Below are 16822 nucleotides of genomic sequence, written 5' to 3'. Positions count from 1 at the left end.
TTCCGGTGAGTGAAATTGCACACATTACATTGCCACCACTGCACACGGTCGACCTGCGGACATAATTTGTTATAATTTATTTAAATCTCCCACCAGTCAACGCAGGCAGCAGCGCAGTGGTCAAATGCATATATTATACGTATATGTATATGTGAGTAAATATGTATTTGTGTTTGTGTAGAGAACGCGCACTCACGTGCGGCGCTCTGCTAGCAGTCACGCTCTAGGGACATGCTACTTGCCACTTGCTGCCACTTGTAGCAAATAGTTGTTACAGAAACAAAACAAACAAGCAAACAAAAAAACAAAAAGTGAAAGACAGTGGCAAAAAGCGCACACAGCTGTACACAATTTTTGCTCAGCATACTCGCATAGCCACCGTGTGCGGACACAATGAAGTTGCACATTCTAGTATTACATTTTCGGTTCAGCCACAGCAGCTGCGGTCACCATATTAGTAGCCAATAGGTGTAAGTCTGTGTGTGTATGTGCGCATAACCGGAAGAGCAGCCTTGATCCGCATGGCACTAGCTGCATACCGCTGCCGCAGCGCTAGTTAGTTGCCAACAAATATACTCATAGTATATGCAACACCTGTGGTGTGTAGCTTCATAACCCAAATATCCATAAATCACACCTTTTTTCGCTTGGCCAGCGCCCGCACATACAGCTGGCAGCTAGTATTTATGTGTATGTGTGTGTATAAGAAGGCATGTGTAAAGCTGCTTTGTGCGATTTTTTGCCCATTCGCTCAATGCCTTAATGTTAACTCACCAGTCAAGCAAATGTGTTAAACAGGCATGCCAGGGCGTATGAGCAACCAGACCATAAAGCTTAGGTTGTGACAGCAGCGCTGGGACTGTATACTTTGCTAGATATATTTATGCATATTATAAGCCAATATCACACTTACCGTTAGGTCTTAGGAGCATGTGTGCTGGTGAGGGTGATCTGTTGTGGAGGTGCAGAAAAGGCGGCGCCGTGTGGCAGAAATGTGCAAAACGGTTGATTTCAACACACTAGTATCACGCTTGTATATGTGTACATTTTGTAGAGTTATGTAAAATAAGAACAAAACACTTAAACTTCGTTTGTAAGTTATAATACCCTTTATAAAACAAAAACTTTTCCATACCAGATTTTGAACGGTGTGTTAGTATGGCAGCTATATGCTATAGTAGCCTGATCTGAACAATATTTTCGGATAATGTAGCGTTGCTTAGAAAAATAATGTATGCCATGTTTCGTAAAAAAATATTGACAAATGAACGAGTTTCACTTACAAGGGCTTGAGTTCGATTGGCGAGTTGTACGGCAGCTATTTGCTATAGCCGTCCGAACTGAATCATTTCCTCGCAGATTGCAGCATTCTTTTTGACAAAAAATCATGCTCAATTTTTTGAAGAAATCTCGTCAAATAAAAAAGTTTTCCATACAAGGACTTAATTTTGATCATTCAGTTTGTACGGTAGCTATATGCTATAGTGATCCGATATCGTCTTTTCCGATAAGTAAGCAGCTGCTTGATGAGAAAAGAACATGTGCAAATTTTCAGATCGATATCTCACAAATTAAAGGGTTATTTAGCGTATATACTGGGAGATAGCCGTTCATGGCTAAATCGAGCTTAGCTCATCCCGCTTATCATTTATATCTACATTTTATACGATCTCTCACGTTTCCTTCCGTATATACCTCGTTCAGGGTATACAAGGCATAACAAATTAAAAAAACAACACCTTACCTTAGTTGCGGTAAGAAAACGATGTAGCTGATAGAGAGTGTGGCATGCAACTGAATAAGAGTACCGTTACTGTCATATGCGCGTATATCAAAAGTATGTATACACTTACATACTTGCTACGGGTTTTAACTAAAGCTCGCATCCCTCAGCGGCCAAAGTTGACGTGCGTTTTGTCTCTCCCTTTCTCAACCTCTCTTGCTCTTCCACTTCGCATGTAAATTTATGTATATTGAATATCAACAAAATTGTTGAAAATTTGCTTATGCTCGTGTTAAAATGATCAGGATTTTCTTTAGAGTTTATTTTTCAACTTAAACGCATACTCCACATTAGGGTGGGAGTAAAATGTTGGAATTTTTTTTTATGAAATTTAATGATATTAAAGCGCTACATCACCAAAACTATATATAGATGAAGAAAACTCATACTTCATATTAGGGTGGGTCATAAATGTGTGAAATTTAATAAAAATTTAATTAGTACAGCACCCTGGCTATAAGTATCGGAAAATATAATATAAAAATTGTGCTTATAACAAAGCTGATCGAAGAAATCTTAACTTTTGAACTATGAAACTTTTGTCACACACCCTAATGGCGTGTTCAATTGACACCAACCTTTATAGCGATATCCCTTACAAATATGTTCTAGCTTATTTAGAAAAAGAAATAAAAAAATTCCATTTTATTAAGAACCACCCTAATATACATATTGCACAAACTCACAGCCATCTACATAGAAGTATAACCGTTATGTTGCATGTTAAACTAAATTTCAGTATAATTTACTTCAAGCTTCGGCTCACGTCAGGTGATATGGGCGCACATCAAACTCAGTGCCCATAAACACACACACAGACACTAATCTGTGAATATAAGGGCATAGACTCACATATATTCTAGCTGCAGTGATGATTTTGTGCAAGTCTGACTTTTAGCCGCACCCGAGCTGTGAACAAATGAGTTCATATTTATAAAAGTCAACGTAACCGCGTAGTGTGTGTGTAGTTGCTTTTGGAGTTCATAGTTTAGCTTGCTCTTCACTTTTGTGAACATGAAGCTGTGTTCGGATGGCCCTTGGTTGCTGCGCATATAAATATATATGCACCCTTGTATGTGCGGTGAATGGAGTTTAGTTCAATTAAATACAGATTTTGACACAGTTAGAAATTGACAGTTTATTTTGTTGGGCTAATTAAATTATTCTACAAAATAGTATGAGATTTCTGGCAACTCTGTCGTCATAATTTAGTTGGTTTGTGGTTTACCAAGTTCAGTTTTACACAAAGAGTCATTTATACTGGTGCTATTGAGCTCTGATTCTGAGAATGAAAATGATTAGAACTGTACAAAAAATTTTACCAAGGTCCGACCTTGTCAAAAAAGGGTCTGTTAAGTACCCATACTCACTAATAAATTTCTAAAAATCGATTTTTTGTTTTTTGATATAACGAATGCGAATATTTTCCGAAAATTGTCTTGAAGTTGGAAAAAAATACATATATTTTAGAATATTTTCCGAAAATTGCAATTTGAACCGGCAAATAGTTTCGGAGATATGAGCTTAGGTGTAAGTCTTTTTTAACTTACTTTTGGAAAGAAAAGTTTTTATGATACAGCTGAACTGATCTACAGCTTCTGCAGATGTCGTCTGGTGGGACTCCCAGCCTTTCAGCGTGGACAACAATAGGGCAATGGCCCGTTAAAAGCACCAAAACTAGGGAAAGGAGAGATTAACCTCTCGATAGGACTTGGCCCAGAGGATTTTCCGCCAACACATATACCAATGGTGACCCAGCACTGAACAAGCTTCTGCGAAGCACAGCTATTCAGTAATAGAACGTAAGAGGATATGGGAGCACCGAGTCATTCTACCCATAGCGGCTGCAGAATGCGTTTGCTTGCTCGCTTATCAGCTTTAAAGTCTCGGTCGCGCTGTCGCTGTGGCCTACCACCCATACCAGTTTTATCACAAAGACACTCGATGCTATTGATAGCGAGGTTAGGCACTCGTTGGCCAACCCTGAACGCACTGTTAATGAGTTCAAGGCTAGTAACTCCGCTCTGCTATCTGATTGGATGGGCACTACTCTGAAGGAGGCTACACTCCGCAGCAGTAAATATACTACTATCTTAATGACTGGTTTAGCGACTCCATGATCCAAGTGATCCGATATGATGTCAAAGTGAGTGAGAATTTCTGAGTCCTCCAACCCGTTCTGTGGAGACACAGTCTCGGTACTACAGAATTTCTATGTAGCTCTCTTTCTTGTGCCTCAATTTCTCTGCAAGATGAGGAAGCCTCATTGAAGTTAGATATGATATATCCTTTATTATCTTTAGGCTTCGGCACTTCCAAACTATAAGAAATGATCCTTTCTAGCTTTCGCAACATAATTTCAAGCAGAAACACACAATTTCATTCAGTCTACTCACACTATTTTGTACTTCTCAGACGGTTAAGCAAATCCTTCTTTCGAAACTTGAAGCTTGACTAAATAGATTTGGAAGCAAATAGGTTATTTAGCGTTAAATATGCCACCGAGTTTCTCCAGCTTTCTTTAGTACTGCTTAACAGCTTGAGAATGCCTCATTGAAGGTCAAATGTAATATATATTATTGTTCGTAGCATTTACAAGTCACTGCACGAATCTTAAAGTATCATATATTTTCTCTTGCATGAAAAACACTGACTTCCGCGTGTCTCGAAACTGATGCTTACAAGGCGCAGCTACAACTTTATATCTGTTTTTGTGTATATAAAATCTTGTAAGTATGTCTCAACGATTTTCTGTACAGAATATTGTCCTCTTAATTTGACCCTTACGCGGCCGCGCTGCTTCATACAATCAATTTACAACAGACGCACACGTATTCGGCGCTATCGCTGTCGTGCCGAAGAAGCTACAATTACGTTGACAGATAAAAAGAGCGAAATAAATAATCGCCGATTGCCTGCGGCAGTCAGCAGGACATGCAACATGGCCGAGGAAGCTCAGTGCCGCGACGAAAAATACACGAAATTGAGGAGCGTGTTGAAATGAGAGACACAGCGTGGCACTTAGCGCAAATGTTAATGCGAATGTGTGTATCAGTGTGTTCGTGTGAGCGCCAGCTCGTGTTCGTATGTGTACGCTTGCGTGACAGTGCATGTGTGTGTGTGTCGTACAAGCGCCTGTATGTTAATGCCTTTGTTCGCCTGTCATTTGCTTTGATCGATGCTGCATTGCCACCAGCCACTTCACTCGACTGCTATGCAGCTTTGTTGCATGCAACTGATAATGCCACAAATCCAAATTGATCCGAATTGCTGCATTTACGGTCGCTTTTTATGCGTTGCACTCATCAGGGGGCAGCTGCCGCATGCGCTACCCAGCCGCTGACTCGCTGCCTGCGTCCTCGCATTGCAATAAGGTAATAAATTAAAAGAAAATACCAGCGTTCGTGACACAAGCAACGGCAGATGAAAGCTGGTAATTTTCTTCCGAATTCTTACTCTGTTTCGCCCTGCGCTCTCTGCGCTTATTGCCATTTAATTGTTCATATTTTTTGGCTGTCATTGTTGAGTGTATGTGCTGGTGCTGGAAAATAACAACAACAGCAATAATAACAGTGGTAGCAGTGGTCATTTGTCGTTGGCCTTTCGCATCTGCGTATTTTAATTCTATACGGTCAATTCTTTTTCCAATATTTTTGTTGTTATTGTACCGACATCAATGCAGGCAATTTATAACTGCTCGACATGCATGCAACCAATACAAATGTAAATACATATACACACTACTGCAAATAAAAGGTTTAAAAACAGCAAACCACTCGGTTGGTGGTGGTGGAACCTGGTATGCCGTCAAAAACAACAACAATACAAGCGCTTATTGGCACTCCAATGAAGCATATGACAATTTAACTTCGCCACTTGCAAATTGGGCGGCTCTTTCAAACGCAGAAAGTGACGCAAACACACCAACTCTTGTTATTGTTGGTTTTATATATTGTATAATAATAATTTTTTTTAAAGCGTGTCACTGGTCGGGATTTTGAGTATACGCGGCAACCTTGGTACAGTTTTGGTTGAATTATATAATATTAAAGTCTTTTAAAGTGCTCAAGGGCTTGAAACACGGTGGTAATGCCAAGTGAGACTCCGCCATTTTCGTTTTAAAAATTTTCTATGGTATTTATATAACACATATTTACTGATATATGCATTAAAAAAATGGCAAAAAATTGTTGAAAAAAATGTTTTCGAAATGCAAAAATTTTTCGAAAAAAATTTTCTTCCAACTAAGGTTTTCAAAACAAAAATTATAAACATTTCCTATAAAAATTTATAAGATATGAATGATTGTATTAAAAATATAAAAAAAGCTTAAAAAAACAAAGAATTTTGGATACAAAAAAATTTCGAAAAAAATAAAAAATTCGGAAAAAAAGTTTCGCAAAAAGAGGTTTTCAAAAAAATATTGTCTTTTAAATTTTCGAATAAATATTTAAAATATGATATGAATGATTGTATTAAAAAAGTAAAAGAACAATTTTCGAAATTAATGTTTTCGAAAAAAGTTTTTACGAAAACCAAACTTTCGACAAAAAAGTTGTAACAAAACGTTTTCGATACAAAGGGTTTTCGAAAAAAAGATTTGCACAAACGAAATTTTCGAAAAAATATTTTCCATAAAAATTTTTGGAAAAAAGTATTTAAAAATATTTTATATCTGTATGCTTGTATTAAAAAATTCAAAAATAAAAGATTTCAAAAATAATTTATGAAAATAAACTTTCCGACAAAAAGAAAAAAGGAACCGCCGTAACCATCAAAAGGTCTCGATAAAAATTTTCGTAAAAAGTATTCAAAAATATATTGGATACACATACAAATAAATTTATGTTTGAATTAAAGAAATTAAAAAATTAAAAAAAAGTTTTCGAAAATAACGTTTTCGAAAAAATTGTTGAAAAAAAACTTTCACCAAAACAAGCTTCAGAAACAAAAAGGATTAGACACAGTAAGTTTTCGAAAAATTATTTCGTACAGAAAAGGATTTCGAAAAACAGATTTTCAATAAAAATCTACGAAAAAAATATTTAAAAATATATTAGCTATGTTTGCTTTAAAAAGATTAAAATAAAAATGCGAAAATAATTTTTTCGAATAAATAAATTTCGAAAAACACACTTTTCAACCATTTCCGCTAAAATTTGTATCCAAATGAATATCGCCTTATAAAATTATGTTAGAAGAGCTATGGAAATCTCTAAAGACTTTCCAAATATTGCACAAATTCAGCAAATTCGTCGAGTGTGAACGGGTGTTATCCGTTGATTAGAAATAAAAGTATCTCCTTGGGAACATAGGCTGTGTAACCAAAAGTGCGTTTCGGAACATCTTACGATTCACCAATAGAGGCTCTGATAATTGAGGTGTGAACTGACTTTGAAGAAAGAGAGAAAAGAGATAAAACAAAGTCCACTTTGGGGGTCCTTCACTCCAACTACATATAGAACCACGAGAGATGCACCAGGAAGTTTGAAGTCTGAACTTCCCTTACATAAAAGTATATCTTCTCATATTTAAGTTTAAGTAGATTAACATTTACGGTAGGACCATAGTTGGACGACCAGCTGGAAAGAAACTATTTGATAATAGGTTATATAGCGATTACTGCTATTTTTCGGGAAGACTCTATCTTATCATGTGAAAAGACTTTCTTTAAAAGCACTTCTGGAAACTCTGAGAATAATATTCAAGACTAGTTGCGAAGTTAGTTGGAACTTGACTTCTCTATTTTTCAGAAACCCAGCATAAGGTGGAACTAAGGAACAAAAAATCCTATAGATCTATATAGAGGAAGCACAATATCTGTATGTATGTACAAAGTTGCAGAAAATAATGCTTAATAAGGTAGGAAATGCATGTTTTCTTATCGGCCATTATGTTTACTTCTCCATAATTGTTTTCTGACCACATATAGATGCAAAATCTCGTCCTCATCGGTCTTTAAGTTCTTTTATCTCATCTTCGAAAGAAGAGAAAGTATTACAGCTGTATTTGGTTTGATCTTTCTAATCTAGACCAACATGCTTCATATGAGCGCCTCTTAGACTTCCAGAACTACAGTTTCGACAGCATATACGTGACGCAACAGTCGATTCTTAATTGCATCCTTCAATGCATTGAAGGTATTTCAGTTGGCCTTCCTGAGAGAGGATGTGGTTTCGTTAGATAAAGCCCAGACTACTCTGCTGCGAACTTTCACACTCGAAAGCCTGATATCCTTGCTAATGTTCTTATAGCATTAATAAAACGTAACTAATTTTGGTCCCCAATGCATATTATAAATCATTGTTGATACTTCTAAAACAACCAAAACCCATTTCTTAAAACTCTAATCATCTTTCCCTTTACAGCTGCGCAAGCCTTCCATTACACGAATGCCATAATTAAATCTCTAAAAGCAAAATCAACTAAATCTGCTATCATTTTACTACAGCAACACATGTAGGACATGTGAAGATGACATAATGCTGTCTCAAACAGTAGTAGCATTGATGAACTCTACATGGCTGTGTGTTGGGTCCCGTTCGTAAGTCGCTCGTTGCAATTTGTGTTCACGTTTGCAAATTTCATTAACTCTTTTGCCGAGAATCGAAGCACCACAAAGCTGACGCAGCAGTACCAATTTCAGCTTCATGCGGCATGCGTATGTTGTGGAGACAAGCACAGAGCGTTGCATGCAACATGCCCAAGCCTTTGTACTCCAATTCTCACTATACGCCACGAACACGCACAATCCTTTGCCACAGCTGGGTATCTCTGCGCGGGGACGGCTCTAATCGATTCCTTTTTCAAAGCATTGCACATTTTGCGGATTTCAGTCTCGGCATGTAATACCATTCCGATTTCACATGCCCATTTCACATACGGATTGCAAACTGGTGACGCTCTCCACATCCCCACCGAATGTCATTCGATGCGCAATTACAATTGGTGCGGCAGTTAGCTCCTTGGGTTCGAGGCTCAGCTGTTACTTGTTACTGTCATTTTATTGTTGTTGTTGTCGCTGGCTGATGGCTGGCAGCTGACATCTGACGGTTGTTGGTTGTCGGTTAGCCTCTATCCCGCACTCGATGCTGTACGATGGGTATATGTCACTGAGGAGGCGACACTTTGGCACTCTAATAAAGTACCGAGATGGTTGTTGTTGTTACTTGTAATGGTTTCTAACTGTGTTGTAAGTGCATGTTGTGCAAACTTAAATCTTCTGCACTCTTATTTATCTGCAAATGGGTTTGCAAGGCCTGGTCGGTTAGCGATTAAAATTGTGTCCAAATGGCGAGCACTCCTGGAATCGAAGCAATAGTAACTAAAAAAAGCTTCTAAACGACAGGGGAACTTGAAGAAACGGAACTTATGGGGGGCTTACTGGAAGGCTCAGCGCTTTCCTACCTCCTATGATCTCATCCAAGGGTATCGTAAAATGATAACCAAGTGTGCAGACAGAATTGGATGAGCCATAAATCCAAATACTAAGAATTTTTTTGTTGTTGTAACGGCAGAATTCCGTTCCTTGTTGCAGAGGAGCAACTGGTAAAAGGTGGGGTCTCTCAACAAACGTGGCGTTCTGGCTCTATGAAGCCGTGGTTATGCCAAAAGTGTTTAACAAGATAGTTGTCTGATAGAGGACGCTAGAAAAACGTACACGGGCTAAACAGTTGAGCGTGTGGCACTCAATGCCACTCCATACTTTGCACCAATGGTGTATGGCTGTTCTTTCTGTGCTCACTTATCTGCAAGTTATTTGTGGGCGGGGCGAAGCCGTTGGAGAAGATGAGCAGTGTGCGTTTTCAAAGATTTATCGAAATTAAAGTAGAAAGCAGGAGGTGAAGTCTTCTTTCGGGATCTCTCCATCAACTCTAGTCTCAGATTTTCAGAGCACTGTAGCGTCTTTAAAGCGGAGGTCTCTGACAACAAGGCAGTGGTAGATACACTGCTGAGAAGTACAGCCTGCCTCAGAGCGGCTTGTATTCAATCTGATAGCCCAGTGGCTATAGTGGTTTGAATATGCGCTCAAAACTTGTTAAGGAATACCTGACCTCATTATCAACAATATCAAATAAATTTTTTGCCATATTAGACATGTATGGGTGCCTGTTCACAGGGAAATGTTGAAAACTGAAGAGCCGATGAGCTTGCTTGGAATTTGGTCCCAATTTCGTACGACTGAAAGCCAGTCGGTTGTCTGATCGGGTCGGGTGGCCTCTTGCGCTTTAGCGCTGGATCTTTGGAGCTCCTGTGAGCTTAGCAGGAGCTGGATCTATGAATCTCCTGTAAGTTGGGCAGCCGCTGTTCAATGAAGATCTTATTTACATCGTTGGAATATCGAAAGGATCAATTAAAGGATCATTTGGGCATAATAAAAGTGAAAGCACGATTGGTTCCAAAAATTGTGAGCTTGACAGACGCTGATCAATAATAAGAACGTGTCGGAACATGAGTTGCTTTTGGCTTTTAGTCAACCGTAAGAGGTCATCCACACTTCTTTCACTTAGCAAAAGTCAATCTCGCAGCTTTTGTGAAGTTTTGACTGGACACTATCCCACGAGTACACACGCAGTACGACTAAATGGATTATGGAGGACTATGGAGGATGGCGAGTGGAATAATCTTATCAGTTTCACGTCTGTTGTCCGACTTTTTCCAGACTGGGGTTGAAATAACTCGGTAGACATACCTTTGTGGGAACTAGGGAAGTGACCGGGTTTAATATTAATAGACTTAGCAAAGTTGTGGTAAGCTCAAACCGCTTCGTCGAATTATGGGTATCTTGCAGGAGTCTATGGGTAACAGAAAGTACAAATACTGTTCAAGTGGGATCCATCAATATGCAGAGTTAGCTGCAATAAAGTTCATTAAATATTTACCTAGCCATAAGTGGAACTCTTTCGCTGAAAATTTTTAAGAACAGCTTGCTATAATTATAGCATTTAACTATAATTAACTTTCTAATATGAGCAAAATGGCAACTTAAAGGGCCAAAAGACTTCAGATAAATCTTAAATACTCACGCACAATTACTTTTAACACAAAAACTAATTTAGTAACAACAACAACTTGCATACCTGAACTTACCTCTGAGGCAGCGTGTAACTGTAATCACTTAATTGCGTTTTATTACAAACTCATCGGCGCACAAAAACAACACGAAACTATAAAAACGTATGTTTATGTATGAAGCAATGTCTGTAGGCGCAACAGCGCTACAATTGTGGCGCATAAACGAAAGCTAAGCTCTGTCACGCAGACACGTTTGAGCCTATACCATGTGCCACGTAGGACGCGGAGTTCAGCTATGGCACTAGCGAGTAGTTGGCGCTCGCAACGTAAGTGAAACAACTAAATTATTGTGGCATTGTCTATGAATGCTTTTGTAAGGATGTGTGTGTGCATTTATTATGGATCTAGGTGTGTATTGGTATGCATGAAGGAACGAATGTATGTGTAAATATTCATGGATAGATGCATGTTCGTGTGTTTATATAAATTTGTATAATTTTGTGTAATTTCGCACGTGCGTTAAAGTTTAATAGACGCCTTGCGCCTAGAGCCAGCACGTCGTCGGCATGTATTTATTCATGTGTATGTTAGCATTTATATATTAGGGTGTCTATTATTTGACCAAATAGATTTTTATGCCCTGAGCAGGGTATATTCAGCTTACCATGAAGTTTTTACAGCCAGAAGGAAACGTCGAAGATCTCATATGAAATATATATATATGCAATAAACGATCAACGTGACGATCTCAGTTGATTCAGTCATGTCCGTATGTCCGTCTATATAGACAAATTACTCCTCAGTTTTTGAGATATCGATCTAAGATTTTCCATACAATCTTTATTACTAAAGAAGCTCTTCATATGTCCGAATCGCTGATATCACACAACTATAGCATATAGCTGTCATACAAACTGAACGATCAAAATTACGTTCTTGTATGGAAAATTTTTTATTTGAAGAGATATCTATACGAAATTTAGCACGGATTATTTTCTCAAACAACACCATAAATATTGAAGAAATATTCAAGATCGGACTACCATAGCATATAGCTGTCATACAAACTGAATGATCAAAATTGTGTTCATGTATGGAAAAGTTTTTTATTTGGAGAGATATCTATACGAAATTTTGCCCAGATTATTTTTTCTAACAACACCACAATATCTGCAGAAATCTTCTAAATCGAACTACTATATCCTATAGCTACCATACAAACGGAACAATCAAAATTGTGTTCTTGTATGAAAAACTTTTTTATTAGAAAAGATATCTGCATGAAATTTGGCAAAAATTATTTTCTCAAACAATTCTACAAAATTTGAAGAAATTTTTTAGATCGGACTACTATACCATATAGCTGCCATACAAACTGAATGATCAAAATCAAGTTATATGGAAATTTCGTTATATGTGTAAAGAATTTCAACTTCAACTTGGGAAAAAACAAGCACCCTACTACATAAGTATGTACATATATTATATATATATATATATGTATATTTGTGCCGGTTTAACCAGTGAATGACATTACATTACTATGCCTTTGCGACAATGACTATTGTTTATTAGTACATGTACATTATATTTCACTTGTTGTTGTTATTACTTTTGTTGTACTGCGCTTATTGTTGCGTTGTGCCGTTATTCTCATTTGCCAATTGTTCCACGGCACATGTGTGTTTCCAGTACGAGTGTCTTTCCTGCTAAATTCAAAGCAACACACAAACACATACATATCACTGCGCACTGGTATATGCGTCAGTCTGTGTTCATTCATCTCGTTGCGTCTTTAAGTCAAAGCACAAACGAGACAACAGGGAGAATTCAAGTCAAACATCTTAAAGTGGAATTTAATGAGTCTTTTGGACAGCCTCAAGCCGCAACAACACGCCACAAAATACAATATGTACATACATACTAACACACACATGCGTAAACGCTCACATTAGATACAACACATGTGCGTGTCATTTGTTAAATTATAAATAAAGCGCGCTTACTTTGGTGACGCGACAGGCGACAGGTAACAGCACACAGGGCTTAAGCGGCCTTTTACTCTGCGCCGCCAGCCTGTATATCTCACAGCCCAATTATACATTCGCGCACACAATTGCTGTGTGCATACGGCATACATCCAGTTTTTGTTGGAAATTTATGTGTGCAAATGCTTATTGTTGCGTCTAGTGAAATGCGTATTATTTTAGTGATTTTATTTCGCCGCAAACGCGTTTACATTTACGATGCCACTGGGCGTATGAGTAACACTAAAGTGTTCAACGCGGTTGAGTTGGTGAATGTTATTGGATATTGTGGAATTTGTTAGCGATATTTGCAGGTTAGGCTTTAAGCTGACTAACGGTTTAAAGTGGAAGTAGAAATTAACAGTTAAATATATGAAAATAAAAAATAATATATTTTTTTTTTGTTTTTTTTTTTAATCATCATTTCGCAATCGACTTTTTCATATAGTATGCGTTACATTGTATTATCATATAAAGCATATAAATGTCATTTTTATGGACTTTTACGAAAAACAAAAATAATGTTTTGCTGGTTAGATTGACCGCAGAAGTACATTCTTCTTCAGAAGTTACAAATTTCTTCAGAAGTTGTGACGCTGCTTAGAAAATAGTCTATGTCAAATTTCTTGAAGATTTCTCGTCAAATGAAAAATTGACCATTCAGTTTGTATAGCAGCTGTATGGTCCGATTCAAAAGATTTCTTCACATAGTATAGCCTTCCCTTAGAAAATACAGAAATCCTATGAAAAAATACAATTACTTTTTGACGACCGCGGCGAATGGGTTAATTGAATGATATTATAGTTTTACCAAAAATCTTTTATTTGCCGAGCCTTGGAAGTAAGTTTTTGAACAAAAATTTAGAAAAAATCATTATTTGGTTAGAGTTTCCAAGCTTACGAAGGTACCCTTTCTCTGTTAATACAACCAGAGCGTATAATATTAACGATTATCGCCAGCGTTTTTTGTATGAATATCAGCTAAAAAATCTTTTCTTATGATTGTGTAAGAACATTGTTATAATTTGGATAACTTTTTTCCAAATAGAAAGTCGGAAGGAATTCTGATATTTAACTTTTCTGAAGAAAAAATCTAGAGCAACCGATATCTATTCAGAAAATATTGTTCTGTGTCTAAAGTAATAAAGGCAAATACACAGCAAAGGCTTAACTCAAAAAGAAACTAAGTAAGTCTCTCATTGTATACATTAGGAGAGCCCTTTAATGTAGACAGAAAATATTTACTTCCGATAAGCTTGTCCGTGAACAAAATTTATAAGTGAAAGTGGCCAGCTTAATACAATAAATATATTTATAAATACATGTATATATATCCTTATATATTATTTACCTTTATCACCACTTTCTTCATTACAGCGGTTTATAACCGCAAAACTTTTCCGGTTTCTTACATTTCAATTTCCTATCGCTTCCTTTCAAATCCATTCTAGGACAATACAAACCGAGATATACAGACAAAGGCAAGATGGAGAGTTGCGTGCATGCAAAATAAAATAATTGTGGCAACATGTTGTTTGGCAAAAAGCTGAAAGTCAACCATTGCAAAAAAAACATAAAAACAACAATAACAACAACAACATTAAGCATATATACTGCTACCAACAACAATACAACGCAGCGACGAATGATGATATCGACCACAACAAGCGCAAACAACAGCTACAACAACAATAAAAACAGTAGAACAACAGCAACAATAAAGAAAATATTTATAAAAACAACAATTACAACAACTTTTATAGTAAAACAGTCCAAACTCCAAGCACTTCGTAGCGAACTTGCTGCAAAGTCCGCTAGCTGCAAAGCAACTAAGCGCAACAACAACACTGAAATCTCCAAAAACAACTCTATCTTACACTACAATAACAACTGCAACAAATGTGTAGTTAGATTATAAGAAAGCAAACAAAATGCGACAAAGTTAGGCCGATTAGCCTGAAGATGCTCGGCACTTGTGCAGACCAAAGGCGTGCCAAGCGGGTTATACTGGACAGACAGTCGCACAGTCAAGCAAATATACATACTCGTACATATGTTTGTCTTGTTTGGCTCAATAGTAAATATATGTATGACAAGACTGTTGTTGTTATTGCTTTTGTTTTATATTACTTTGTAAATGTATGAACGCTAAGTCGTCGCAAGTTACTTATAGTCTCCGCTTTTATATATATATGTGTGTGTGTGTGTGTGTAGGCGCTTGGCATTAGAGAAAGCTTCATTGTACAGTTGTCGCTTGTAAACAATCTCTGTAGTTTGGCTCACAGCTATAGATTTTTTCTTTGCATTGTTTTGGTTTCACTGTTGTTGTTGTTGTAATTTCTCTGTGGGTAAGTTTTATTTAACACACGCACAAACTGGAAAACTTGGATATAGTTTTTGAATATAAAAGTTGGTTATAAATAAAAAAGGCTCTATCCTTTGACCTTGTCAAGAGCATTCTTAATTTTGAAGATTCTTCTGGATTACTTATACTCAAATATTAAAAACCGTTTTAAAAGTAAGTTCGAAAAAATTGTATATGTGTATGTTATGTATAGAAGTTAACGGCGCATGCAACTCTGTCAGATTTTCAGGGTTGCATTTCGTTTCAAGACTTAAAAAAATAACTCCATACGAAACTTTCACTGCAAAACTGAAACTTTAGTTTTAAAATTTTATTTAAAATTAATTAAAAAATTTTAAAATTAATTTAATTTTTTTAATTAGTTTAATTTTTTTATTAATTTTTTTTTTTTTTAATTAGCTTAATTTTTTCATAAGGTTTCTTCCGAAGACTTGAAAACTGATATTTTAGTTTAAAAATGTATTTGAAATTAAAAAAAAAATGTTAAAACTAATTTAATTCTTTTTAATTAGTTAAATGTTTTCTTAAGATTTTTTCTGAAGAACGGAAAATTTAAATTTTAGTTTAAAAAAAGTAACAAAAAATTTTTAAAATTAATTTAGTTTTTTTAATTATCTTAATTTTTTTCACAAGGTCTTTCTGAAAAATGGAAAACTGAATTTTTAGTTTAAAAAATTTATTTAAAATTAATAAAAAACTGTTAAAATTAATTTAATTTTTTTAATTAGTTAAATGTTTTCTTAAAATATTTTCTGAAGAACGGAAAATTTAAATTTTAGTTTAAACAATTAAACAGAAAATTTTTTGAAATTAATTTAATTTTTTTAATTAGCTTAATTTTTTCATAAGGTTTTTGTCTGAAGACTGGAAAACTGAAATTTTAGTTAAAAAAAATGTATTTAAAACTAATGAAAAACAATTCTTAAATTAATTTAGTTTTTTTAATTGGTTTAATTTTGTTTTGATATTTCTTCTGAGGAACGAAAAATTTAAATTTTAGTTTAAAAATTAAACAAAAAATTTCTTTAAATTATTTTTTATTTTTTGAATTAATTAATTAATTTAATTTTTTTTAATTAAATAAATTTTGTACCTTAAATTTAAAATATTTAATCTTCAAAAAACAAATTATGAAACTCATTAAAAAACGTATGAAATTTTGTTTTACATTTTTTCAGTTAATTAAATTTTTTGAAAGTTTCTTTAATTTCTTTAATTTAAAAAACAATTTTTTTAATAGTATTTGTATTATCCAAAAAAAAAATATTTTTACATATTTGTTACCAAAAACAACTACATACATATATTATTTACTAGTTGATAACCAATTTTTTAAATTTTCCATCCAAAAATTTGCGGGTCAATTCCTACAATCAATAAATTAAATTCCAAATCTGCAACTTCAAAGCCTTCTGCCAGTCAGCAATGCCTGCTTAATAGCCAAATTACTTATTGTCAGACGCTGTCTACAACATGGCATTAGCTGCGGCTGGTCACTGCCACCGGCCCACGCTACTTAGGTATTGAGAGCAATTAAAAGGAAATTGCAAAATTTTAGTAATTACGCGGCTTGCGTAGTGTCTACGCACAAAGTGGGAAATGGAAACTTGGAAGAATGCTAATTTGTATAAT

This window comes from Bactrocera dorsalis, chromosome 3 (genome assembly GCF_023373825.1).
Source record: "Bactrocera dorsalis isolate Fly_Bdor chromosome 3, ASM2337382v1, whole genome shotgun sequence".
NCBI lineage: Eukaryota > Metazoa > Arthropoda > Insecta > Diptera > Tephritidae > Bactrocera > Bactrocera dorsalis.
The sequence above is the reverse complement of the archived record's forward strand: the minus strand, read 5'-3'. Positions refer to the sequence as shown.